The 27,689-nt window shown below is 39.8% G+C and overlaps 1 protein-coding gene across 3 annotated transcripts in view; it reads right to left on the reverse strand.

Moving 5' to 3' along the window:
• Positions 1-23,122, reverse strand: part of LOC126333223 (serine-rich adhesin for platelets-like) — a 121,601-nt gene extending 98,479 nt beyond the window's left edge. Inside the window, exons 1-2 of one of the 3 annotated variants that reach the window (XM_049996722.1) lie at positions 22,946-23,122; positions 22,610-22,854 (exon numbers count right to left, since the gene is read on the reverse strand). The gene's annotated coding sequence lies outside the window, so the exon portion shown is untranslated. Of the gene's footprint in view, positions 1-22,362; positions 22,884-22,945 lie in introns of those variants that run through there. The other 2 variants (XM_049996723.1, XM_049996724.1) reach the window with 2 other exon arrangements.
• Positions 23,123-27,689: the final 4,567 nt, after the last annotated feature.

Consider the following 27,689-nt stretch of genomic DNA (forward strand, 5'->3'; position numbering starts at 1 on the left):
GATTGATTTCGTGACACTGGGTTTATCTCTGAGTCACAAGGAACCTGATCTAAAACAATCTTAGATTTGTTTGGTAATTTTTGAAAATGGTCCTGTTCCACTTTTCGAGTGTGGCGTTCATCTCGTAATGATAATCTTCACCTCCTTTTTGCCCAATAAAACATAAGCGAGTATTTTGCACAAACCCATCTTCTTTCCCAATTTGGCATATTAGAATCTTTTTTTCCAGACCCGGATGGTGTTTGAATTCCTTCTTTCCAGCCATTCCACACATGAACACTTCATATATCATAATCGTAACGTCTTCTGATGCATAAGACATTTTATGTTCCTACCATTCAAACTACCTGGAATGATTTGCACCACACTAACTCTCATCGTGTAATAAATACTCCACTCCGCGTTTCGCAAGTGTGTTATTTACGGCAAGAACTCGTCTCTCTTTCCTGCTACTCCGTTATTTTCCATCAGCATGATTTTTTGTGGAACTTTTTGTATCCGAAGCCCAGTTACGCGATAGCACGCTTAAAGGGTTGCTTGTTTCATTCATACCTCCAAAGTTTTCCACTTCAGTCTTTAACTTTTCCAATATGGCTTCTACTGTAGGAAAATGTTTCTCCAAACAGAAGCCGTTATTTTATTCTTATGACTCCCTGTGTAAACTCGTCCAATGCAAACTTCTGCCGCCTGACAGAAACTCTTGTTTTGGGGAGCACAAGTGTTTCTTTTCTGATGGAAAACCCCGATGTAAACACTCCAATAATGCACAATGAAGACGAGGAAATATTGTTCCGAGGTCCATCAATCTAGCATGAAGACGAAAAAGCAAATAAATATTTTATATTAGCGCTTTATGCAGATTTATGTGCATAAAAACGTAACGGTTGATAAAGGTAACAATAAAACTTGCATTTACGCATTTCGTATTGTTAATACGCATCACCACAATGCGAACTGCAGAGATTTACATCCACCATTAGGATAATGTGGCTAATAGTGAAGCAACAACAATTCTCCTGCAAACAGAAGAAGGTTGTGTCATTAAACCTCATAAAGGCAATTTTTCATCTAATTACGGTCTGACTTCCATGACTCCTCAAACCCGACACGCTCCAAAATGTGCTGGAAAATCCTGCACTAGTAAGCAGTATTCATACACGAAACGCAAGTAGACATTTCTACGATTCCGGCAAAGTAAAAAGTATCGATGTTCCGTCATATTCTGGGCATATTCTGATATGACCTCGAAGTCAAGACTCAATCATTATGAAATTGTTGACAGTTCAGTGTCCAGTCGAAATACAAGTGCAGCGTTGCTTGATATGGTGCCGAAGCATGGGTACTGCGCCCGTGAAGAGAGGGACTTGTACTTTGTTGCCTTCGAGTAATAGATTTGGGGAAGAATGGAATACGTGAAAAAGACATATAAAACACGGGGGGGAGGGGGGGAAGGTTGTTTGGGAAGGAGACCAGACAGCGAGGTCATCGGATTAGGGAAGGACGGGGAAGGAAGTCGGCCGTGCCCTTTCAAAGGAACCATCCCGACATTTGCCTGGAGCGATTTAGGGCAATCACGGTAAACCTAAATCAGAATGGCCAGACGCGGCATTGAACCGTCGTCCTCCCGAATGCGAGTCCAGTGTGCTAGCCACTTCGCCACCTCACTCGGTATATAAAATACGGGATAGTGAATGAGAAAGGGCAAGGAAAACAAAGAGAAGAAAATGAAATAATAAAGGACGCATCAGAAGAAATGATGACTGGGAAGAGAATCACGTTATTTAATTTTGTTCTCAATTCAAAACTTTCAGCAGAATAATTTACACAGTGCTATCGAATTATATCTAATACATTACATTCAGGGATAGGCTTCAGGATACTCCAGGCAATGTAAGGAATGACACTTGAGTACTTCCTTAAATGCGTATTTTAAAAGGAAGGCCTAATAAAATCTTCATTCATCCTTTTTTTTATTTTTCTACGGTGTGACGTCTTTCACTTAAAGTCAGTCTCATGGATAAGACCCAATAGCATTTCGCTATTTGTTTCCGACGTGTCTTTGGCGGCCAGTGATACAACATAGGAACTGAAACATGCAGCAGATAGGTGAAAACACTCCTTTTGAAACCTTTTTTGCTTCTTGGTTGTGCCATTAATCTCTGGTTAAACTATGTAAACTAGTTTTTGGCGAATACGTTTCTTTCAAATCTTAGTAACTCTTCGATTATTTGTCACATCTCTCTCGTGCTGGTCTTGTATCTGAGTTGGTTCAACGCGTATGGCTGTGTTCAGCAGCACTTGAACATCACGCACACTACTTCCGTAAATAGTTTTTCACATTTCGCAAATATATTATTCCCAATCTTCTCTACATACCACTCTGATAATATGCAACAAACAGATTTTGAGGTTTAGCAATAGTATTTAAATGACTTATTTACTAGCAAAGCCAAAGATCAGGAATATTACAAATGGTTTCAGCAACCAAGGAATCAAGATATTATTTGGAACTCCTAGCAAATCACAGTCGTCACGAATGCAGAAAAATTTACAACGTGAACAAACAAACTACTTACTACAGATGTTTGAATTGTCACCCATGATAAGATATCCTCACATCCGTCGGGGCTTTCTCAGGCAGTGTAGTATCTGTATTAATGTTTGGCGGCGCGCATTCTAACAGATTTTGTAACCATTTGGAGCGCAGTGTCTTCACACCACTGTCCACAACACGCTTTCCACGCTACACCCTTAACTCACGAAGTGTGTTCTCTCAGAGTGCGAGAAAATTTTCTAACATTCTCTCTCCAAAGTCAATTCTGGCGGCATTCTTCTATACCCCTCCTACCCTCCTTAAGCAGCGATCCCAACGTTTTACAGTCGATTGTTGTATCACCTTCTTTGTTTCTTGTTAACATGTGCTGGGATCTTACGCGTATCATGAACTACGTACTTGTTTTCTTCAGTATAGTATAAAAAATGTTTGCAGGTATCTATCAATTTTAACGATACCAAGTTTAATGAAATAATTACTCAAATGATGACCGCGATCAAGAATTAGACGGAAAAGACAACGATTTTGCAACAACCACTGATCATAACTCTGATGGCGAGCAAGAGGATCGTTCTGAGGAAGACCTTTTGGGTCATGGCGATACGCACCCTCCTGTATCTCTAAAAAAACACTAAAAGTGCTAGTTAAAATCAAATAATACAGGGCGTCCCATTCGAAAGAGGCCCCACAAATAAATATTACAGTTAAAGGCTTTGAATAAAAATCAGGAAATGAAATTCACGTGTCGTATCTTATCCATGGGGAGATAAAGGTTAATCACGGAACGTACTGGAAGTGGCCATTCTCGACTTGCAAACACAGTTTCACACAACGTGCATATTCTCGAATGTTACTGCCAGAAACCCTGGTGTCACTGGCTGGATTTCACGGAGGATGGTATCTCGTAAATCTCCCACGTTGTGTGTTTTGTTCCTGTAGACCTTGCCTTTTAGGGCATCCCAAACGAAAATGTCAGTTGGTGTAAAGTCAGGAAACTTGAGGGCTACAGTCATTTCGAAATCGCTCTTTCACGACGTTGTGATATTGCACAGAACACGCGAATTTTCTGTGAATGCAGGGGTTGCTCGACCAGTGCATGTGGATTTTCGTTACACCACAAACCTGTATTCTGAGAGTTTACGTAGCCAATGAAGTGGAACCACGCCTCTTCACTGAACCACACGTACTGCTATATTCCTGGGCCCTGAGCAATAAACTGCGGAAACCGGCGGCAAAATGTAATGCGTTTGTCTTAGTCATTGACATTCAATTCTTGATTAACTGTAAACCTACATGCAGAGATGCTGGCTTTCTTCGGAGCTCTGCGACATGTGTTGCGTGACGTTCCTCATGCCTGATATAAACGTAGAATAGACTTCGCAGGCGAGGCCAACAATCGTTACGTTGGACAGCCGTCCCTCGCCGTGAAAATCCAACACCGTTCCACTGTTATATATATATATACACCGTATATGCCGGTCACCACAACGGAGAACATTACGTTTGCTCACGTGTCTTAATGGGACCAGTAATACAATACCTTTTCACAAGAAAACACGCAATCTTCACCATTAACAGCGATACATCGTCGCTAAACACTTATCCAGCCACAGTGTCAAACGTCAAAAATTACAAAGTGCAATTTCTGCGGAATGCTTGTGGGGCCTCTTCCGAGTGGGACACCCTGTATGTTGTGAGCGTTAGTAAGGCCAAATGTAAATTCTACAAAACAGTGTCAATCTTGCAGATTTTTTATTGTAGTACCTACTGAGTGCAATTTTTATGTGCAAGTTTATATTCTAGAATTTAGTTTTGTGTGAAAATTTTCTTGCTACAGAGATGATATAATTTTTCAGAATGTAAAATTCAGTTCTCTTAAAAATTCGTTTATGCTACTGTAAAAAACCGCACAAAAGTTCGTGATTTTGTGTGATAAAAAATAAAATACAGTACTCTCTTTATTTAATGCAATAAAATCAACAGGGAGTAGTTCAACAATACTTACGTAACTGTAAAAATAACTGTTATATAATGTTATATAACTTGTGTAAAAATTTTGAAATGATTTATGCTTCAGATCACAGCTAGTAGTAAGGGATCCCAGAGACCACACCTCGCACATTTTACAGAGAACCCACCTCATGAGTTGAAGGCTAAGACTACCTAAGATTTATCTGCTTAGTATCACAGGCAAAAAATAAGAGGGAAAAAATCAAAATTTTAAAGTACATAAATAATCAGGTAAACGTTGAATTTTCACTTATACCTCTGTCAATTGTTCGGCATCAAATTATTTTACTTCTTTATTAATTTTGTTCTATATGAACTTACAGTGCTTTGGTACAGCGATTTCAAAAAGCATTTCTCCGACCACAGCGTGCAGAATGTAACTAGCACAATCATAAAAATATTGCTAAGGAACGAGCAAGAACTTTTGTATGACACTATCGGTGTTCTTACGTTATTTCAGATCATGCCCCTGTTGATGTTAAACAAGTATTCGTGTAGCAAACAAGATCCCAGGGTGTGAAGACTCTTATATGCAAGTTTAATCAGAGCAAAACAGTACACAACCATTCCCGAGGTCATCTCACATTTCTATCAGAGATGGAAAACGGCATCTACTTACAGAAGTTGAGAAAAATACAATACTACACGCTCCAAAACTTGCTATTTCAGATCAAATACGTTTAAGGCTGAAAAGCCCGTAGAAAACCTTACATCACTAAAATCAACAGAACGAAGCGAGTTGTATTTGCAAGAAAACATAAATCCAATCGGTTTGAAAAAGGTTGTATTTCCTGACGAGAATCGATTTGAGCTGTTTCAAGCTAAATGGGCGACTAACAGTGTCGAGAAAAAATAATTGTTAACTTCAAAATAAAAATATAACAACCTCAGTTAAACATGGAGGTGGTTCAGTACTTGTCTGGGTATGTATGCGTGCAGATGATGTGGGGGCTTTGTATTTTATTGATGGAATAATGGGTCACAAAGTTTACGCAAACGCCTGAAATAATATTGGCCTTCCTGATGATTATCCAAAACCCGCTGGATGTCGACACCATCGCAATCGCCAAAAAATCTAATAGAGAACCTGCTGAATACAGTCGACGAAACTACGACATGTCTTCAGATAGGCAACAGATACTATCTAAAAAATACTCTGCGAGAAGAATATTACAAAGCAAACAACAGAATCTCTGGTGAAATCCATGTCACGGAGAACGCAAGCGCTTATAAAGACGAATGGCGGGTATAGTTGGTGCAAATCGCACATTCTGTGTTCAGAGTGTAATTTTCAGTATTGCAGACTAATACTTTTTTGCATCCTAAACTGCTTTTTTTAATTTAGAATGTTTAACTATGTTTATGTAAATAGAAAGTATGACATTTCTCACACGTACACACCCTTAAACTTAAACGAAGGAGTAACTGTAAGTAAGCACAAAGATTAAGCACGGAGTGTTGAATTTTAAAACGTAAATTACATGTGCTTCCATTTTGCTTAATTGGTGGTCTTTCGATGGGAAACATATTTTAAATACATTAGGCGATGCTGCGCTATCGGCTGTAGATTATTCCGTAAATCTGTTATTCGCAGAACTAATTAATATCTTTTTCTTCGACGGCTGGTGATAATTCAGATTCAGAAACACGTTATCACAGCCCAGAGTGAGAATAATCAAGTAAAAAATCATAGCTTAAAGAAAACGCTACTTCTTGTGAATTGTTCGAAAGAAATTAGTTTCAGCATTGGTTGTTTTCTTTACATCCATTTTACGTTTCTGTATTGGTTGTTTTCTTTATATCCATTTCACTTTTATTTTATATACCTCAACGTTTTCGACTGCGCAGTAATTTTCAAACTACTGTACACATTTTTAAAAACTTAATTAGAAAGCGAGGTACAAAGAATAATTGGTTATACTCACCAGACTAAAACCAGGATAAAATACCACTTAACAAATGTTTAACCACTTAAAACACGAATGTATTGAGTTCTGACTTAAGACTTCCTATTTGCAAAAAAAAAAAAAACCGTTACACGTGAAACCGCAAATACCGCAGCGGATATTCTAACGTGATAGCCTCACTCTCGAACGACTCAAGCTACCGGAGCGAAGTGCCAACAATACAGTAAAACAACAACAATCATAAACAGCAGCTTCCTCCACACTTCAAGAAATGTTTACTATTAAAAAAAACACTTAACGCTAAATCAGTTTGGTGGGGGGACTACGTTGAGAAAATGTTGAATAACGAGCATTGCAGTATCATTTCTTTATACTGCGAATACTTACAACGTAGTACCCATCACCCAGGTAGAATACAACCAGCACAACAATCCGCGGTTCATGGATTCCATGGCTGTTGTAGCCAGGAGGAAAATTTTAACCTATATCGAATCATTAATGCTTAATGATGCCCGTAGTGCCTTGCCTCGCAGATATTGCGAAAACTCAGGTTTCCTGCTTGGGGCCTTGGGCGACCAGAGCAAATATGTACCTTTAAAAGAGTTTTTCTCACAATTCCTACGTTTATCGCTTTACGCTCATTCACTCAAAAACTCACTCACTCGTCAAAATATTATTCAGGTATATTTTAATTTTTGCCATTAATTATGAACAGAGGTAAACAGTAGACTTTTCCCATGGTTCACTACTCCTATTCTGCTGATGAGTTCTAGAAAGAAAACGAAGCAAATCGCTGTTATATCGTTGACTAAGCGAGTACCTATTAGGTTGTCACCTGCATTGGTTCGTGTAAATTTTCTTTTATCTATTATTAATTTTTCTGTTAATTTCATGTACTGACTCTTTTCGAGACCATGGAGAGTTCCACAATTTGATCCTACGGAACTAATATAACAATGAAAAACAAATCGCACTAAGCCTTCGATACACTTTTGAGTCATCACGCTCTCTCAATCTGCTTCTCATGGGAAAGTCTGGCAGCTCGTCTCCATGTTTATTCAGCTACGTTTCGCAATCTGCTGAGGCGTGTATGTAAACACGTTTACGCCACCAAGCGTACAGCACCTCATTTCCTTTGGTGCAAGGGCAAACGAGAGACAAAGGGCAGTGGATCTGTCTCAGAAACATAACGGACCTTGTACTAACTACTCACATGACATTCATTCACGCATGCTAGAAACACCAGTTCCGTCAGATAGCCTATTATCTGGTGATTGAGAGTTTCAACGTTCAAGATTCAACCTTATAATAGGTCCCCGAAGTCTATAAATTATTTAATAGCCTCCACGCAGAACCTGAAGTGCGCTGAATCTACCGAAATAGTTAGCGTCGGTATAATAAGCCTTATCCGGTAAAAATGTAATTGTGAAATTTAAATTAAACCTACCGAACTAAACTGAGTCAACACTACAGAAGCCGACGGGACATTTTCCCAATAGCAAAATATTAACCCCTCCCCCTTCTGTAAATGTTTTAGGAGGCGGATGAGTGTTTATGACAAACATTTTTTAACGTCGTTCATTTTCAATTAAAAGTCAACGCCGTCACTTACAAAGTTTTCGAGAAAAAATAAGAAATATCTAGAACCGCCGACGTTTGACTCTCCCACTACTACGAACTACACGCAGCCGACTGCTACACATTATTGGTAGCGTTTATTGACTGCAGATTTAAAACTGCAAGTGCGGCTTCTTTGGCGGAATAAATCTTCACTTAAACAGAACGAACAAGCGCTGTGAATTGCAGCATGTCTTGTCGCTGCTATCTCACAGATGAGCAGATGGTAGCTTTGATAAATACTGTTTTAAGGAAGAGGTATGTAGAAGGTATTTCGACTGATTGTGATTATGATGCAAAATGAAGAACGGGAGGGGGGGGGGGGAGGGGATCGGATCAACCAGAGGGCAGCGATGAAGATGCTGATGATTTTTTATGTATACATAGTAGTGGAAATGGTATGCACAAAAACGATTCTGAGACCGTATTTTTCGTTTCTTTCAATTTCACTGCTGCTGTATTAATTCCATCATTTGCGCTCAATTCACTTGTATATAGGTGCCGCCTCATTGAAAGGGTAACCACATAGTCACAGTAATTAAAAAAAATAGTAGGGGCATTTCTGTCACAACGGTTCTATGTCGAAATGCGAGAGCGACTACGGTTGGCATTTCTCAAGAAAACAATGACGGACAGAGAATAGTTACGGCTAAATGATGCAAAATTGAGAGATGAGTCTCATTTCAAACACGTATGCGACTCATACAATTGTAGTTGGTGGTGACTTGAATTCACTCTCGATATGTTGGTGAAAATACATTTTTAAATCCGGAAGCGTGCATAAAACATCATCCGAAATTATGTTAAACGCATTCTCTGATAATTATTTCCAGCTAGAAGTTCACTAGAATAGTAAACGGTTGTGAAAATGTACTCGATCTCGTAGCAACAAACAATCCTGAGCTAATAATAAGCACCAAAATGGATAGAGGGATTAGTGAACACAGGGTTGTCGTTGCGAGACTGAATACCTATCTCCGAAATCCATCAAAAATTAAAATGTATCTATTAAAAAAAAAGAAAGAAAAAACTCGGTTGCCCTGAGAGACAATCTCCACTGCCTTCAAATTAACAATGTTGTTAAGTGTAGATCAGATGCGGCTTGAATTCAGAGAAATAATACCAACTGCAATTGAGAGATTTATACCAAGAAAATTAAAATAGACGGAACTGATCGCACATCGTACACAAAACATAACACTGTTGCAGATAAAACGAAAACAGCATGCCATATTTAAACGAAAGCAAAATCCACATGACTGTAGATCTTTTGCAGAAGCTCGAAATTTAGCGCAGACTTCAAAACGAGATGCTTATAATAGTTTTCACAACGAAACCTTGTCTCTAAACTAGGCAGATAATCCACAGAGATTCTGGACTCGTATGCTAGCGCAACGATACAATCAATGCTTTCTCTGAGCGACAGTAATGGAAATTTTATGGATGACAGTGCTGAAGGTGATTCGATGTACCCTCTGCCAAGCTCTTAAGTGTGACTTGCAAAGTAGTCATGTAGGTGTAGATAAAGAATGCCGAATACTTTCCAACATCTCAGTAAAAATGAATCTCGTCTTAGTGGTGAATTTGTGTGTTTAGCATGAATGTTTTACTTCTAAAAATTAAGTACAAAGTAATTCGTCAATAGAGTGACTATCTGTTACAGAAAAGCTCGTTCCCTAAAATAAAAAAGACAAAGAACAATTGGTAAACAAATCCACTAGAGATGAAGTATTTTTGTCTGGGCGGTGGTTTCTGAGCGTTCGAAAACTGCGCCGGATCTAATGTTAAATATTTTATTTTCATTCTTTTTTTTTCCACATGACTCGTGGTTTATTATTCCCAACTTTGTTGTGGTGTGCCACCTTTGCACACTGCGTGTGTACAAGAGTGCTTTTCATGGTGCTGAATCGGTTTTAAATTACTGAAATTAAAACAAGATGAAAATCGGTGTCGTAATAACTGAATAGTTTTCTGATAACGAACCGCACACGGAGATGAGTATCCAATACCTTCTTTCCAAAGTGAAATCTACCGTATTAATATAGAGGTGATTTTCTTCAGGAAAGCTCACTATTTGCGTTAGTGTTTGTCTGAAAAATAAACATATTTTGATGATTCTACCTTGACAAACACACAATTCCTTGTTTTTCTCTATTTTCTCATACTTGTTTCGGTGATTTTACACCATCATCCACAGGTTATCCTTTATTCTAATTCTCATGCTGCTGTCTCTCTTCTGTATCACAGATGGAAATTATCTATTCTTTTATTATTGGTAGTATTGGTTTCCATAACGTCAAAATTTTATTAACCATGTTTGCAACAAGCAATGATTCACGTTTACAATGCAGTCATCTGTACCTTTTTTTGGGTATTACGTCTTCAATGTTCTGGGTTATGCAATGTATTTTTTTTATTCACATTCAGTATACAATAACTTGGCGTTTGGTTACGTGTTTAAATTTCAATGTCCATTGCTTCCAAATTCTGCTGACTGTCTGTAAGTAGCTGACCTAATTAGACTTCACGTCCGTATTATATAAGAATAGACTGCTACTCACCTCGTAGAGGAGACGTAGGGTCACAGACAGGCACAGTATAAAAAGACTGTACAAATCATAGCAGTCTTTTTTGCTGTGCCTGTCTACGACTCTACGTCTCCAGTATGAGCAGCAGTCTATCCTTTTCACAATATTCTAGTAATTCCTTCCTGGGTTTTTCCATTGTCCAGTTAGACTTTATTTCTTCCACAACGTTTATTTCAGCTAAAATTAATTTCACTCCTGTACGAAATCGTGTATACCGAAAATAACATTGTTTACTGCAGTTCCAAAAGCCAAAGGGCACGGAAGAAAGGCAGTAATTATTGAGAGGAGAGTGAGATCGTTGTGGATTATCCCCCATATTATCTGATTAGTACACAGATCAAGCAGGAAAGGAAACTAAAGAGAAGTTTGGAAAAGGCATTAATTTTCAGGGGAAACGAAACGAAATTAAAACTTCAAAGTCTGTCGATGTCATAATTCTGTCAGAGACAGCAAAGGGCTTCACAGACCTGTTAAGCTGGATGATTAGTGTCTTGAGAAGGCATTATAAGATGAATAAAAAAAAGTGTATTGGAATTTAATATGTCAAGCGATGCTGCGGGAATTAGAATAAGTAATAAGACAACAAACGTAGCAGATAGGAACTATTACTTGGACACCAAAATAAACCGTCGTGACACAAAAACAAATGCCGACTGGCGATGGTAAGAAATGCGTTTCTGATAACAAATTTTATTAACATCGAATATAAAAGTAGGCTTACGTGTTATTAAGTGTTTACTAAAGGTATTTATCTGGAGTGTATCCTTTTGTGGGAGTTAAATGTAGATCAACGAGTCAAACATAAAGAGATTATAAGCTTTTGAAAAGTAGTGAAGAAGAAGGCTTACGTAGATCGGATAACTAGTGAGGTGGTACTCAATCGAATTGTGGAGATAAGATACATCATATGGCTTAACTAAACTGAAAGAGTGCCAACAGATATGAGGCGTTAAGGAACTGTCAATTTGCTAACGGAGGAAAGTATGGGGTGTAAAATCTGTGGAGGATACCAAAGGTTGATCACAGGAACCAGTATCAATTGGATGTAGGTTCCAGTAGTTATGCAGAATGAACAGACTGCACCAAAGCTGTGTTTGGACTGAGAACTAGTATCTGCTGCAACGCAACGGCATCGATCAAATTATGGAATATTTAACTTTACTGAAAGTCATAGTGGTAATACTGCACGTAAACGAATGTATTTATAAATCCAGGATTACGAAGGTCGATAAAAATCGATTCCGGTGGCCATTCGATACTCCATGTGATATAAATTCACGTACAGGGTGGTTATAATCTATGTTTCGCTACTTCTGCCTGTGTAGATGGAAAACTACTTATCATAGGAATGTGCGCCGCAAGATTTGTGGTGTTACTACTGCTAGTGTCGCGACTTGCCGCTAGGCGAGGGTACTCGTGTATTTTTATTTGAAAAACTTGACCCCAAGAGCGAAGGACATGCAGCGTTCGTGTGATCCGCATTGATAACATGTAATCTCTTCTCTACGGGAGACAGGTACTTTGGGCTCAATTGTTTTGATGAAAGTTGGAGCTCCACCTCACACTGCTAGTGAAACCACAATGTCGCTTCATTAACACGTATGGAGAAAATCGAACCATTAGGCGAACTGTGAGGCCACCAAGACACAAGATTTGAAGCCAGGTCATTTCTGGCAGTGGGTTTATCGACACACACACACACACACACACACACACACACACACACACACACACACACAAAGGTTCCAGGCTGAAGACGAGCACAGCGAGGGACAGACAAAATCCCACCTGAGATGTTTCTGGCAACATCAGAGCAATCTGTAGTGGGGTTCAAAGCTGTCGTGGATGCAGCAACGTTTGTAACTTGCAACATAAACTGGGCCGCAGTTAACCGATGTCACCCCGAGATGTGCATATTAAAATGGTTCTTTTTTTTCAATGGTTTTTCCGTTATTTCTCTTCCGCATGTCCCAACATGTGTTTCCAGGCAGTATCGATCACTCGTTTTTCATGAGGGCCGTCTCAAGTAGCGAAAGTTTAATTATAAGCACCGTGTGAATCATAAGTATGAAATGTATCTGCAACCTATTCTGATAAGACTTCTTTACCAACAAAGATACAAATATTGACAACTACTAAGGGAATCTAGTTGCTTTACTTAGTTTATATATTAACGTACATCATTTGCAGATGAGTATAAAAATGCCCAAAAATGGTTCAGGCAATAAAATTAATCTTGAAACCAAAACAGTGTGTAGTTCGATCAAATCCTCCTCTCATTCCGTAATATACGTTTCTGTTACAGTGTTTCTAAATCCATTATGGAGGAAATCTTATCAAGTGAACTGCGACAGCATGTCACAAAACTCGAGACACATTGCTGGAACATCTAACAGTAATACACGCAATGCTATCACTGCAGATACGTTTTAATGAAAACAGAATAACTACAAAACTCTGGGTAGGATCTGGGGAGGAAAGCTGTTAAGCCGTTTATAAGCCGCTTTTGAGTCACCCTTCAGCATTACAGAGGGATTCATATCGGGTCCGGTTGTCTGAAGAAATTGGAAAAGTTCAGACTAGAACTGCGCAATACGTGGCTGGATTACATGGAAGGGGCGTGGGCTTTACGACAGACACCAGAAAATCAACTAGATACTCTTCAACAAACTCGTCGCGCCTCATGCGACAAGTTAATTAGAAATTTGAAGAACACGTCTTCCTCCAAAATATTATTGGATAAGGGTCCGCTTTTTATGCAAAAACTATTTCTTCTTGTTACCCAAACATTTTTCGGCACTATTGTGCCATCCCCCAGTGGGTTTTGTTTATTGAAAACTGTAAAAAGTGAACAAATTTTAGATTGTTAACTGATCTAACCAAGTGATGCCCCGAGAAAAGTTTTTGTTTGTTTTTGTAGCTTGTCATCTGAAACCAAACAATGTTCTGCAGCAGTTAATTCTCTTGTTAAGTTTGCTTTAATCTTTGGTGTTCTCTTATAATATGTTCAGATTCTGTTACGAGATCTTCTATTGCTTTAGGTGATACCTGTGTATTAACGTTGTGTTTTGTTCCTTTTTCCAGTACGCTTTTTTCTGATGTTGCTTTATGTTCAACAAAGTAGTTCATTCCCACCTTGGGGGGTAGCCAATGAGACCACCAATTAGTGGTGGCCTCCTATACAACATATTCATGAACGACTTACAGAAAAGGGTCTTTTGAGCCACACACATATAGAACGGCTACACACTGAAATAAACGTACAACCAATAATTAATTTCACGTTTGAAACAGACAACACACTAAATTTTCTAGGTCTCACCATACAAAAAACGACCACCATCCATAACTTCACAATATTCAGCAATCTGACAGCCACGAGCATCACCATTCAAAATCTACTGAACCAGCCGGTGACACGCAAATCAACAAGTTTCAGATCATGCTCCACAAATGGTTCAAATGGTCTGAGCACTACGGGACTTAACATCTGAGGTCATCAGTCCCCTAGAGAACACGTGACGTCGGTGCGCAGAACAAGCCTGAACACCGCCGTCGTTCATGATCGACTATAATACCCCATAACCACCACCCAACCACATAGCAACAGATCTGAAAGTACTTAAATCCAGCCACAGCTTATACCACAGACAGACAATTGCAGAGAACTTCCACATACAGAAAGCAACAGCAGAAGGCAAACAATTTTTAAATGAAAACACTACACACACTAAAGGCACAATAATACATTAAAGGAACATTGCAGAAAAGGTAACAAACAGCTAAAGGATCTCTCTCTCTCTCTCTCTCTCTCTCTCTACACACACACACACACACACACACACACACACACACACACACAAAGAGAGGGAGGGAGTCTAAATTCAAAGGCGGCGCCACACACACTCGGGAACAAGTGAACGTCGACGGGGTTAGAAAACACAGTAACATGAATCTCACTGCGTTTTGCGAAGTGAAAAGGCGTTTTTACGAACAAAATTAAACACAAAGTACATTACTGTATTACTGTATGTATGTGTGTGTGTGTGTGTGGGAGGGAGGGGGGGGGGGGGGGGGAGGAGGCCGTGTCCAGAATGCAAAAGACAAAGGATCATAAATACATTATATGCAAAACATTTTGCCACACCAAAATCAAATTTCTTAAATATCAAGGGATGCGTTAATTTGCCAAAGAAATTCACATTTATATAGTTTCGTTCGCAGATGACATGGTGTCACTGCAGGACACTGTACGGATGGCCCTGCAAAACCATGTAGTGTAAGATCACGGTAAGAAGAAAACGAGCTAAAACTGTGTTTAGGTCTCACTTTGTTAGAAAAGTTACAACCTATTATATTCACCTTTTACAGTTTTCAATAAACAATACTCACTGAGGCTAGCATAGAGGTGCAGAAACATGATTGGGTAACAAGAAGAAATGGTGTTTCTGCATAAAAGGCGGACCCATATCCAGTAATCAACTGCAAACAAGAAAAAAAAAAGACGCGAGGTGCAGATTCAAAAGATGACAATTCTTCAAAATAATGCGGATAAATTCTGTTCCACTCTTACAGTTACCAAGAGGAAAAGGTCGTAATGATAAAATTAAAAGTATTATAGTCTTTTTTTTTCTTTCTTGGCGCAGCACGCGATATGGCAAGCTCTGTAGACAAGTAATATTTTTGCGCTACAAACGAACGACTCTACATCCACACAATGAAAACCACCGCGAAGTGCAAGACAGAGGGTACGTCCTATTGTACCAGTTATTAAGGTTTCCTCTCGTACCATTCACGTATGGAGCGCACGAAGATTGAATGCCTCCGTGTGTGATGTAATTAATCTTGTCCTCACGATCCCTGTGTGAGCGATACGTTAGGGATTGTATATTCCTACAGTCACCATTTAAAGGCTCTTCTTAAAACTTTGTTACTAGACTTTCTCGGGATGTTTGTGTGTGTCTTCAAGAGTCTGCCTCTTCAGTATTTTCAATATCACTGTAACACTCTCCCACAGGTGAAACCAGTGAACCTTCGTGATGGTCTTCTCTGTATACGTTCAGTATTCTTTTTACTTTTATTTGGTATGGGTCCTATACACTTCAGCAATATTTTAGAACAGGTTACACGAGTGATGTGTAAAATATCTTTGTGCATATATTGAGAAGTATAGCTTTAGATACATATTACCATATCAACCAGGCTCGAACGACATTTCTTTGTCTTTTTGGGGTGATATTTAAGTACTCACGGAAACTTCGTAACTGATTAAAAACAAGACAACGCCTATGCACTTTGTGTATGAGGCACATGACTCGCTTCCGCAAGGTCTAACATGCTGCACAATAACAAACGTATTACCAATCTGATCTGAGGAGTAGTTTACTTATAATGGCTATTCAGAACAGTTATTTTTCCTCAAATTCATATAACAGAATAATGTTTACTCGTAAAATTCCTTGGATTAGGCAGTTTGTCATCAACGACAATATTCAACAGTTCAGAATCTGTCAGTTCAACTCGAAAATGCTCTGGCTCACTTGCTTACGACGTACTGTTCAGTGAATAATGTCTACATGACATTGGCAAACGAAGGATGACAAAGGCGTAATCCATTAATACCGTAAAAACTGTCGGTGGGTGGATCACGTAGTTACAAAGCCATGTTTCAAAATTATTCAGCATCGGTGAGACAGCAGGTCAACCCAGTATTGGGAAGAGTACAAGCGGCCCGCAAAAGCCACTAAGGCATCGATGCAGGCAATAGCTTTGCAACTGCATGATACACCTACCTGCAATTGTTAAGCCGTTATTGGACAACGTCTGGTCACCCTTCTTTCGCCAATGTAATACAGACAATATTCATTGAATACTTTACTGTACCAGCTGTTCGCAGAATTTTAAAAGTCATTCCTTTCAACAACAACGGGTGCCCGAAGTCTGAAATACTCTATGATTTTACGTGAAGCTGATACCGTAAAAAGCATTTGTTAGATAAGTGCCCCACTTTTTCAATATTCTCGTCAAAAACAAATGCAAAAACGTATTTCACAATAATATTTTAACAAATTTAAATAGAAAAGATTTTTGTGTCGACTAGTTCTCTGGGTGAGTTTACTGTTTAAAGTTAAAAAAGAATCATCAGGAATAAAAAGACACAATGAAAGTTGGTGACCCTGCGCTTAAAGAGGCAAAGTTGGTTTTGTCTGCCGAAATTTGCAGCCGCTGCATGACGCGTCTGTAGTTCGACCCTTCGTGCACGTTCGCTACCACATATTCACAACACGCCCCCTTTTACTTCATGAGGTAGATATTAAAATGAGAGTTGCATGTCTCATACTGAACTTATTCTTTGCCTTTAAACTGCCAAGTTTGCGAAGTTGAAACTATTTATCCGGAAATTACAATGGAGAATTTCTGACAACCAAGTAGCAAGAACATGTTATGTTAAGTATGTCTATATGGTCGCGTCCCTAAGCTTAACCGTTGTCTTTCGTGGACACCACCATTACTCACTAAGATGGTATTCATGACATAAGATTGCTACGAACTACTAACACAGCCTGCTTTCCCATGGAAGGTAACGTGGTCACTATTCACAATTCTGAGCCACAATTATTCACTGAGGCTGCACATGTGTCGCTTTCTGCATTAGGATTTCTTTTTTTTTTCTTCATGTCCAACGTCTAGTCATTGCACATAGCAAGAACTCGTATTGGAGAAGGATGAAGCATCACATTTGGCGTGTCCTTTTTCAGTTAATTTCACACGAATTATTCAGGAATGAGCGGTAGGTGCACGAAATGATGCCCTCCCCTTAAAAATCGAGTCCAAAGTCTAAACCACTACGTTGCTCGCCGTAGGTGTCAAATAGGGGCGTGACGCTTTGAGGATTGTGTAATACGACAAACTACTGAAGGAGTATTCTTTGTGACAAATTATTTAGCGATGAAAGTAATCTTCCATGACGAAAATACCACATTTTAATGAATCCAGTGACCTAGCCATCAACTAAACTTCCTTCCGAATATGAAATAATATATTTCAACTTGGTTGTGCTATGTCGCAGTTCATAAGTTGTCATTTTCACAACATGTCCCGGTTGCAGAATACGGTACGGACTAAATAATCATCAAGAAGTCTTGTCTGGCCGACCACGATGAAAGGTTCAGTAGCCTAAATGTAAAACGATTTCTGTTCGCTACTTCTCGCCTATTGACACCTCCGCTCTGTGAAATGACGCTACTTCGAATGTAGCTTTAGTGTGCACGATTAACATGTTCGCATGTTGAATGCAGAGCTCTGTGTTGATCACAACGAGAGGAATGAAACCTAGTATCGACATGCACTGCGTGTATTCGTTTCGATTTGCATGTTGTAAGTGGGCCTTATGTGACAGGCAAATCGTTACCAACAGCAACACATACCGTCATTCCAAGGAACGCTGAGATTAAAATGACAGCATTTTGGCGCAGACTTTTTATCAAAGACTGTGCCCTCTCGTACCATTGCAATGATAATTCTGACTAAGGGGGTTTCAAACCAACTACACACATCGACAGACGATCGCGTCAACATGTACTACAGACAGCTGCATAGTGCATAAGACTGCCGTCAGTATTAGGCGATTAAAAAGCTGCCATCACTACCAGGCGAATCGAAAAGAAAGATTTTAGTTGCTTAGTAGAATGCACAAAATATTGAAACACACTACGCATATCACTGGATAGAGGGAGGTGCAAACTTTTTACACAGCTGCGCTGATGTTTGCAGCAACGTGGCTACTACACGGCAAAAGAAATGATTTTTTGCGCTGAAGTTCGTGCGAAAGTGATCAATTTTCCAAGTGCAACGTGTATTCCGCCGTAGAGTCAGCAAGAAGCCGCCCCGCACAAGCAGGTTTGCGACTAAATGTTCGTTGTACGTACGTGCAAAGGGAAGAGCACTGGTCGGCCACGCACCTTCGATGAAAATGTCGGGCGTATCCAAGAAGCTTTCACACATAGTCCCAGGAACTCCACAAGATCGGCAGGCTAGTGAATTCAGCTTCCTCAAACAACGGTGTGACGTGTTGCAAAACGTTGCCTACAGTTGAAGCCTTACAAGTTGTACTGCAAAATTGCGTCCCGGCGACCATAATAGAAGGTACAACTGTTGCTTTTCAGTTGTCCATGATATGGCAGAGAGCACTTTTTTCCAAACGACTCTGCTTCTCTCGAGAAAAGTGAAACACCATAATGCAAGAATTTAGGGATCGCAAAATTCTGGCAACGTCTTCAAACACGAAAGAGACTCACTGGAACGATGTGGTTTGCGCCGTTTCTGCTATGACAGCAATATCATACTTGGACATGTAGCAAAACTGATTGTTCCCCTAACTCCACAAAGATTAGAACGATTTAATTTTTATGCACGACGGCGCCACCCTTACTTTCACCTTGAGGTGTGACAATATCTTAACACCGCCATCCCACAAAGTTGGAATGGAAGAGGTGGACAGCAACACACTGTTCATTGCTTTCTGCCTCCCAGGTCAGAAAGACTGTCTTGTCCCACCTAAGGCAGATACTTCTCAAGAGCTGAGGCGTCGAATTGCTACAGCTGTCGATTTACTGAACACTGACCTGTCGATTGGCGTGTGGAATGAAATGGACTATCGTTTAGATGTTTTCGAGCAACGCACGGGGCTCACGTTGAGTGTTCGGTGCGAACACAAAACTCTGAACCTTCCTCTATCCCGTGACGTGTGCACGAATTTCTATCTTTCATGGTTTGTACATAATAAACAACTGAAATCTGGTCTTTCTTTTGATCACCTCGTACTTACGAAACCATAGTTGCGGCAAGACAGAAATGTAAACAAGATCGCGTTACGTTATTGGCCACTCGCGAAGCCCAGTGTCAAGGATCGTCTCTGGCCGAAGGGATTAACCGTCTGAACAGACTGCCGCTACACTTGCGTCAGCTCTCTTCCATTATAACAATATACAGACTCGCATTGTTGTTGCGATTGCTTTTACCGCTCTTCAGAACGTTAGACAAACAGTAGGTAGGTTTGCAACTGGCATTTTGGGCTTCCTCCTCCCATTAATTCCATAGTGGTGACAAACAAATCCAGGAAGAAATTTTGAGATCTTTTCGTACTCTCGCCAACGAATCTGCGTTGTACAACAGACCAGCAATGACCTAAAGCTGTACTGCTTCGTTCGATTATTTCAGTTATTTTTCTACAGAAGGCATAGCTGCTCTGACACAGTTCATTTGGCTGGCTAAGTTGATCCAAATACTCTTTGGTTTGCTACACAGCAATAAATACTAAAGCTAATCTAAAGGGCAACCATATTTCATTGCAGCAGCTAAACAAGGCTCATTTGTGTGTGATTTAAATTACTGCTAAGAAAATTTCCCAATTTGTAGTCCTGAACAAATGTTGCTAGGCTGCGACCAAAAAATAGGATCTTCGAATGACAAAGTCAGGGGGTCAGAAAAGTAATTCTGATCAAGGAGCTTCGAAACGACCATACAGGTAGGATTTGTTACCTTCAACTTAAAATTATAAATAATACAGCAAATGAAACAGCAACTCAAACACTTTTTTTTAGAACTATTCTATGTGAGAACCTTTCGTCACACATCGAGTCGATATGCGAGTTCTTCCCAAACCCTGGTCAGTGAGTAATTGTTGCAACAATGCTCTTGTTACAGCTGTCGTTTACATCAGCTGGTAGCGGAGGCACATACACATGAATCTTTATGAATCCCCAAAGGCAAATATCGCATGGCGTCAGATCGTGTGCGAACGTGGGCGTCGTACAAAAGCAGCCAATACAGCGGTCGGGTACAACAACGTTCTACCAATCACGTACCGAGTTAAGGGAGTGAGGCCCTGCACCATCTTGTCAGAGTTCTGTGGTTCAGCTTCTTCCAATAGGGGAAAAAAGCCACAGCTATAGTGCACCCAGTTAACAAACAAGAGATACAGTTGCAGCGAAAAAGAAGGCCCATCAACTTTACGCCGGTATATGAACCAAAAACCATTCCATTCAGGAGAGTATCGTTGCAGCTGTACCGTCTGGTTGGGATTTGGTGACACCCTAACCCGCACATTGTGTGTTTTCGGATCTCTACTTACTTGAAATGTCGGCTCATCACTGAAGATGACACGTTCCAGGAAATGTTCAGCGTGATGCAGCAACACTTAGTTTGCAAAGTTGGCAGGTAACCCGTAGTCTGTAGGGTTTAGAGCTTGTAAGGGCTGCTACAGACATGGACGTAAGCGTCTCCTTCGTAACGACTAGCCTTCCGAAATTATTTCTTGAGGCTATGCGTCAAAATTCGATCGTTAAACGCAGTATACAGATTATTTTCCTTCGTGTTAACTTCGATTCATCAGCTGAAATCCGAACATAACGCCAAATGCATTAAGCAACTGAAATGGACGTTAATGATCACGCTGTCCTGCGGCCTAGAACAAACAGCAACCGTCATCTGAGGTACGTAATACGTATTTTACGCAACCTATAGAAAAATATAACACGCTGGTCTCAATAAGACCGCTATAGTGAGCGAGCACAGAAAAGTACCAGACACACACCGCAGCTAAAACAATTCCCCATGTCGAAATATTATTAACGATAAGTTGAATAGCGTAAATCATTGCCGACAAATCCGATATTTTTCCGGTAAAAATGCGTTTTACTTCAACGAAGTCTTTGGGGTTGTTTGAATGAAACGAAATACCACGACAGACGAATTATAACTCTGTAACACGAGTGCATTTACCTTAACTCTTATAGAAAAAGAAGTTATTGCAACTTTAACAACGCACTTTTTACATCTTTTTATCACTACACGTTTTACAGATTGTGCTCCATCTTCAGGTGATATATATATTTGACAATATTTCGCTAACACTTCGTTTGGTACACACATTCTGTTTACAAATACTCAAAAATGACAAGCAACTGGTTTTCGTTGACCATTGTTAGGACAGACACTAGAATGTTTTGGTGGAAACAGTTACCCAAGTGCAGAATAAAAACTCTAAAACCGGTAACTGCATCATTTGAAAAGAAGTAAACAATAAATAGTTACTATCGAACCACTTCCATTATAATAGACAGCATTTTCACACCTCAAACTCCAGTCTACTAAAAGCATAAAAGGCAGCCTGGCTAGAATATTTCCTATGAGGAATGATTGACTGCAACTCAATTACGATCCATAACAACTCATATATGATCCATAGTGCCTTGATGATGCCGGCGTCTACCGAATAGCACACTCACCAGGTACTACTAAGGTACTTCCGTACCGTTCATGAACACGTAACAATTTCGACAAGAAAATTACTTTGTTGTCCCTTCTTATTCATTTAAATTATGTAGCAAATTATGAAGCGTTACTATCGACAAAAGCGCATGCTTACCACAAACACTATTTTACAAACTTTTGTGTATCTTAAGTTCCGTTTGAAGTCAGAGCCTACCACTAAGAGATTTTGGGCCCCACTTTGATCACTTCAGTGACAATGTTAAGGAAAACACATGTTTCACAGGTTAAAACCCAGCTCAAGGTCAATGTCGATACATTCACAACGTTTCTGTTTACTACACGCTAGTACAGCCAAAGGCGTTAATAAAGGTATACAAAGAAATTTAATATCTTAATGAAGCAGTGTGTTTACCTGTGATACCGACTACCCGATCGGCTAGTAACTGTTACGCACTGACAAATCCAAAGATTGCACGCGGAAGATATCTCACTACTCAAACCCTAGACTGACCATGAACTGACCTACTTTTCAACCTGTCATCAGACGCAACAAACTAATGAAACAGACACTTATTTTTAATCGCGCTGAGAAGTTCTCTGGGCGCACGGCGGAGCTTGTTACGCATGTGCAGACACGCAGCGTGTCGATCGGTACTGACCTGCGGGCGTCCTTGACACAGCGCGCAGCCCGGCCGGCAGATATGCTGCACGTGGAAGCTGGAGGTTCGCGTTTCCCCTGATTGCAGCCCTGTGATGCTCGCTGTTAACAGCACGATGTGCGAGCCACAACTGACGGCTCGAAAATCTGCCGCGCGGCCGTGCTGCCCCCTGGCAGCCGACACGCCAGTAGGGAGTACGCCGGTAATGTACGGCCTACGCGATTACCGTGTCGCCTGGAACAAGACTGCAAGGAATTCGATTTAGAGCAGTCTGCTCACGCAGGACCTGCATGCGGTCGCTGAATGTCTGAGGATCATTGTTAATCCATTTTTTACCTGGTGCACGTTTTTTTTTAATTCCTGGTGCATTTCCTTCACTGTGGTGTTTCCTTAATTCTGCACGTCGCCTCCGAATTTCTTTAACGCTACTACGCACGGACTAATTTATCGGCCGACCGATCAATTTCGTGGCAACCTAGATACTACGCGACTAAGACCCCTACGACTTGAATTGAACTGTTCGCCATGACTTCCCCAAAATATAAGATGTCCAAATTTGTTTACATTTGAGTCATGGTACGAGTGTGGGATTTTTAATTGAATGTATTGAAGAATTCGTTGTAAATATGGGCGGCTGCTCAGCTGTGAACTGCAATAACCTCTGCAAACATAATTTCCGCATGTTCAGATTTTCAAGGGACCCTGAACGAAGAAAAAGATGGGCCATAAATTGCCACAGACAACAGCACCTAGTGCTCAACTGTGTATTGTAGGTATGTGTTAATAAAACTACGAACATGAAACCAATTGTATACAACTGCGTTTCTTCCCCAGACGAAAACTATACTGAAGCAGTTCGTGTCAAAATTTTTCGATTTCTGAGATATCTTCGCAATTGAAAAAGCGGAGAGGAATATTTATTGTGATAATGGTTATAAGTCGTTAACATAAACACATATACACAAACCGCATAATAACCATTTCTTATGAAGGTACTGTTGGACAGTCATATTTAAGGTGTTTTTAAAAGCGTAATGGTCATTGTGAGGGCACCTGCACAACTAACTTAACCTTCAAAGAATAAAGTTTTGGCGACAGCAAGCAACAATTTGTCTCATTTTTTATCGTTACGTGAAATATGAGACTACTAATAAAATTCGTTTCACTTTAACATGATACTACATCCCCCCTCCCCCATTCTGTGCAAAAAAAAAAAAATGCCACATTTCTTACACTAGCTACTTACACAAAAACGTAACATCACTTTTGCAAGTGGCTATAGACGGGCAAAAACTAACATGCACAGGTTGTTACTGCATAACACCCCTATTTGAGGACATCGGTACCGAGTTCTTAAATATTTCATTTAATATTTACAGACTACCATACAAATTCCAAGCTGTGTAATATTACATTTCTGTTTTATGAAAAGAACATTCTAAGCATCTCTACAAACATTATTATTGTTCAGTACACTTCATACCTGCAATACAAAATTTTTATAAGAAATATTGTAAAAAAAGTTGAGTGAATGGGTTACCCACGCACAAGGTTGCCATTGCCGAATCCTAAGAGTTGAGGAAAACGTGGCGGACGATTAGGTGCTCAAGTCCCGACCGAATGCGCTCAGCAATTATAGCGCCGACCTGTTGGTGTCATTTGTTTATCTTAACTTTTAGCTTACCAGACCACTTTCTTGTCACACTCTGTCGCAGGTGCGATCTGACAGACCGCTGTGTTTAAATTGCCAAAAAATTGCTTTCAGCAATTTTAGTGGAAGAGTCCCGATTTTATGTAAAATATTGCATTAACACCACACAAAAATATATTCAAATAAATTTTAAAGTTAATTTTTACGAAAAAACACATTTAAACCGAAAACTGTACAAAATGAACATATTACATGATAATGTCACCAAAGAGTTTACAAGCTTCTTCAACAATTAAAGCGGTTCACCAGAGTACTGTCTTTGTAGGAACTGCGAAGGACAAACGCATTCACCCACTTACTTCCGACTTGCGGAAAAATAATGCCATTGGTCATCGCTGGAGGAGGCTTCGACAACCAACGGTATTTGCTTCGACCTAATGTATTTCTAGCAGAACTTTTAGCTGGCCGTGCGGTTCTAGGCGCTACAGTCTGAAACCGCGCGACCGCTACGGTCGCAGGTTCGAACCCTGCCTCGGGCATGGATGTGGGTGATGTCCTTAGGTTAAGTAGGTTTAAGTAGTTCTAAGTTCTCCACACTTCCGCCTTCATCACTTTGTTCACTTGTTTCATTCGTGGAATTCACTGGTGAGAAAATAAATTTGTTTTCACTTTCGCACTGTTCCTATAATGTATCGTGTTCACTTTAAATTTCGTTGACACTATCTCATCCAGAATCACTTCCTAAACTGTCTTCAGACCATTTTAAAACAGTACCCTCAAAGTCAGTGTCCGTACCACGAACAGTAGACGTAGATCTTGCTACCGAATCCATACCGCAATGTCCCAGATGATGTCTCAGAGACCGCGTACCACGAAACAAGCAGTAATAATATAGGTCCACGTCATATTCAAGCGGATACTGACAAAGGAAGTCACGGCAGCTTCGGGAAAGAACAACTACACAACGCTGTAATCTCTTACCCCGCCACTACGCATTAACAACAAAGTAACAATAAATGCTAGCGGTCTGTGAGACCGCGATTGGGACATTAAGGGTAAAGTTCACTGTGTTTATGTTCTACGAGTTCCCACCTGGTTTTGCACAAAATCAAAAACCCGTGTTTGCCTTGGTTGTTTTACAGGTAATAAGGCCAAAAAAGGCAGAAAACTGTGGGCAAAGGAGCGGCTAATGCAAGGAAACAAATTCTCCTGCGTTCGTTATGTTACTAAAGTGACTGGGATGCACTGATTTTCGTAATTATCTAAGAATGGATGAATCATGCATTTCGGAGCTGCTGAAAATCATCAGACCATTCTGAACAAAAAAGAACACAGGCATGAGAGAGGTTGTAAGCTGTAAGGAGAGGCTGTTACCTACATTATGATTTCTAGCCACTAGCAGAAGATAAGAGGAATATTCATTTTGTAGCCAAAAATTGGAAGCAGAAGTTGTCCACCAATGCCGGAAGTGAAATATGTCGGAGGGTGCTGTTATAGATATTCTTGGTCTATAGATTTTCTTGATGCTTAGCTCTGGTCCACCACTAAACATGAAAAACTAACGATGTAAAACATGGATTTCTTTTAGATAAGCTAAATCATTATGGTTTGAGGGGGACAGTGCACAAATGGTTTAATTCATACTTAACTGGAAGAATGCAGAAAGTTGACATAAGTGGTTCATGTAATGTTAAAACAACAGCTGATCCCTCAAACTTGGGAGGGGGGGCCCTATCAAGTATGGGGTCCCACAGGGTTCGGTCTTAGGTCCTTTACTGTTCTTGATATACGTTAATGACTTACCATTCCACATTGATGAAGATGCATACTTAGTTCTTTTTGCTGATGATACAAGTATAGTAATAACATCCAAAAACCAAGTAGTAAGTGATGTAATTGCAAATGATGTTTTTCACAAAATTATTAAGTAGTTCTCAGCAAACGGACTCTCTTTAAATTTTGATAAAACACAGTATATACAGTTCCGTACAGTAAATGGCACAACTCCAGTAATAAACATAGACTTTTAACAGAAGTCTGCAGCTAAGGTAGAATTTTCAAAATTTTTACGTGTGGTCATTGATGAGAGGTTAAACTGGAAGCAACACATTTATGGTCTGCTGAAACGTCTGAATTCAGCTATGTATGCTATTAGGGTTATTGCAAATTTTGGTGATAAGAATCTCAATAAATTATCTTACTATGCCTACTTTCATTCACTGTTTTCGTACGGCATCATGTTCTGGGGTAATTCATCGTTGGGTAGAAAAGTATTCATTGCTCAAAAACGTGTAATCAGAATAATTCCTGGAGCCCACCCACTGTCATCCTGCAGACATACTTAAGGATCTAGGGATCCTCACAGTATATATATTCACTTATGAAATTTGTTGTTAATAATCCAACCAATTTCAAAAGTAATAGCAGTGTACATAGCTATAACACCAGGAGAAAGGACGATCTTCACTATGCAGGGTTAAATCTGACTTTGGCACAGAAAGGGGTAAATTATGCTGCGACAAAAGTCTTTAGTCACCTACCAAACAGCATCAAAAGCCAGACAGATAGCCAAGTAACATTTAAAAATAAATTAAAAGAATTTCTAGATGACAACTCTTTCTACTCATTGGCTGAATTTTTAGATATAAATTTAGGGGAAAAAACAACTTAAATATTAGTGTCATGCAATATTCTGTGTAATGTAATATCTTGTACAGAAATCTTTTATTAACCTGACACGTTCCACATCATTACGAAGTGTCGTATTCATGATCTATGAAACAAGTATTAACCTAATCTAATCTAAATTGTTTGGTCTGAAGACAGAAGAAAGGCTTTCCTGGAAGTATCAGGTTCAGAATCTTGTAAAAAAACTCTCCTGATGCCTTCATTACAAGAGTAATCTCTACGATCACAAACCTGAACATTATGAAAGAAGGAACTTAAAATAGCGACAGGAACACGGCCTACGTACAAGCCGTCACTCAAATGTCTCTGAATACTAAAGCACTCACGGCTTCGCATAGACTCCCTCCTATGTGATCGCTGTTTAAAAGGAAACGACACTGTAGCACAAACTTTTTACATTACTAAAAAGCTAGCTGTCCTTGTATTCGGGAGGATACGTTCTCCATTCGGTCGTTCCGATTTAGGGCAGGCGCATACTACAGATCAAACTGTCGTCCGATAATTTGGTCGGATTGGACTGCATCTCTGCACACCGTTAAAACGTCCAGTTGATAGTGGGTGCGCAAATTGACCGATGACCCGTCTTCAATTGCTACTTATAATGGAGCACTTCGATTGAGCGCCTATTTTTAACACAATGTTCTCGAGAAGAAATTCTGTCATTACCTTTATTATAACAGGGAGGAGGAAAACAATAAGAAATTATTAAGCGTAGAATAATGTGTACATCCAGTATACAGT

The sequence above is a fragment of the Schistocerca gregaria genome, chromosome 2 (genome assembly GCF_023897955.1).
Source record: "Schistocerca gregaria isolate iqSchGreg1 chromosome 2, iqSchGreg1.2, whole genome shotgun sequence".
NCBI classification, from domain to species: Eukaryota; Metazoa; Arthropoda; class Insecta; order Orthoptera; family Acrididae; genus Schistocerca; species Schistocerca gregaria.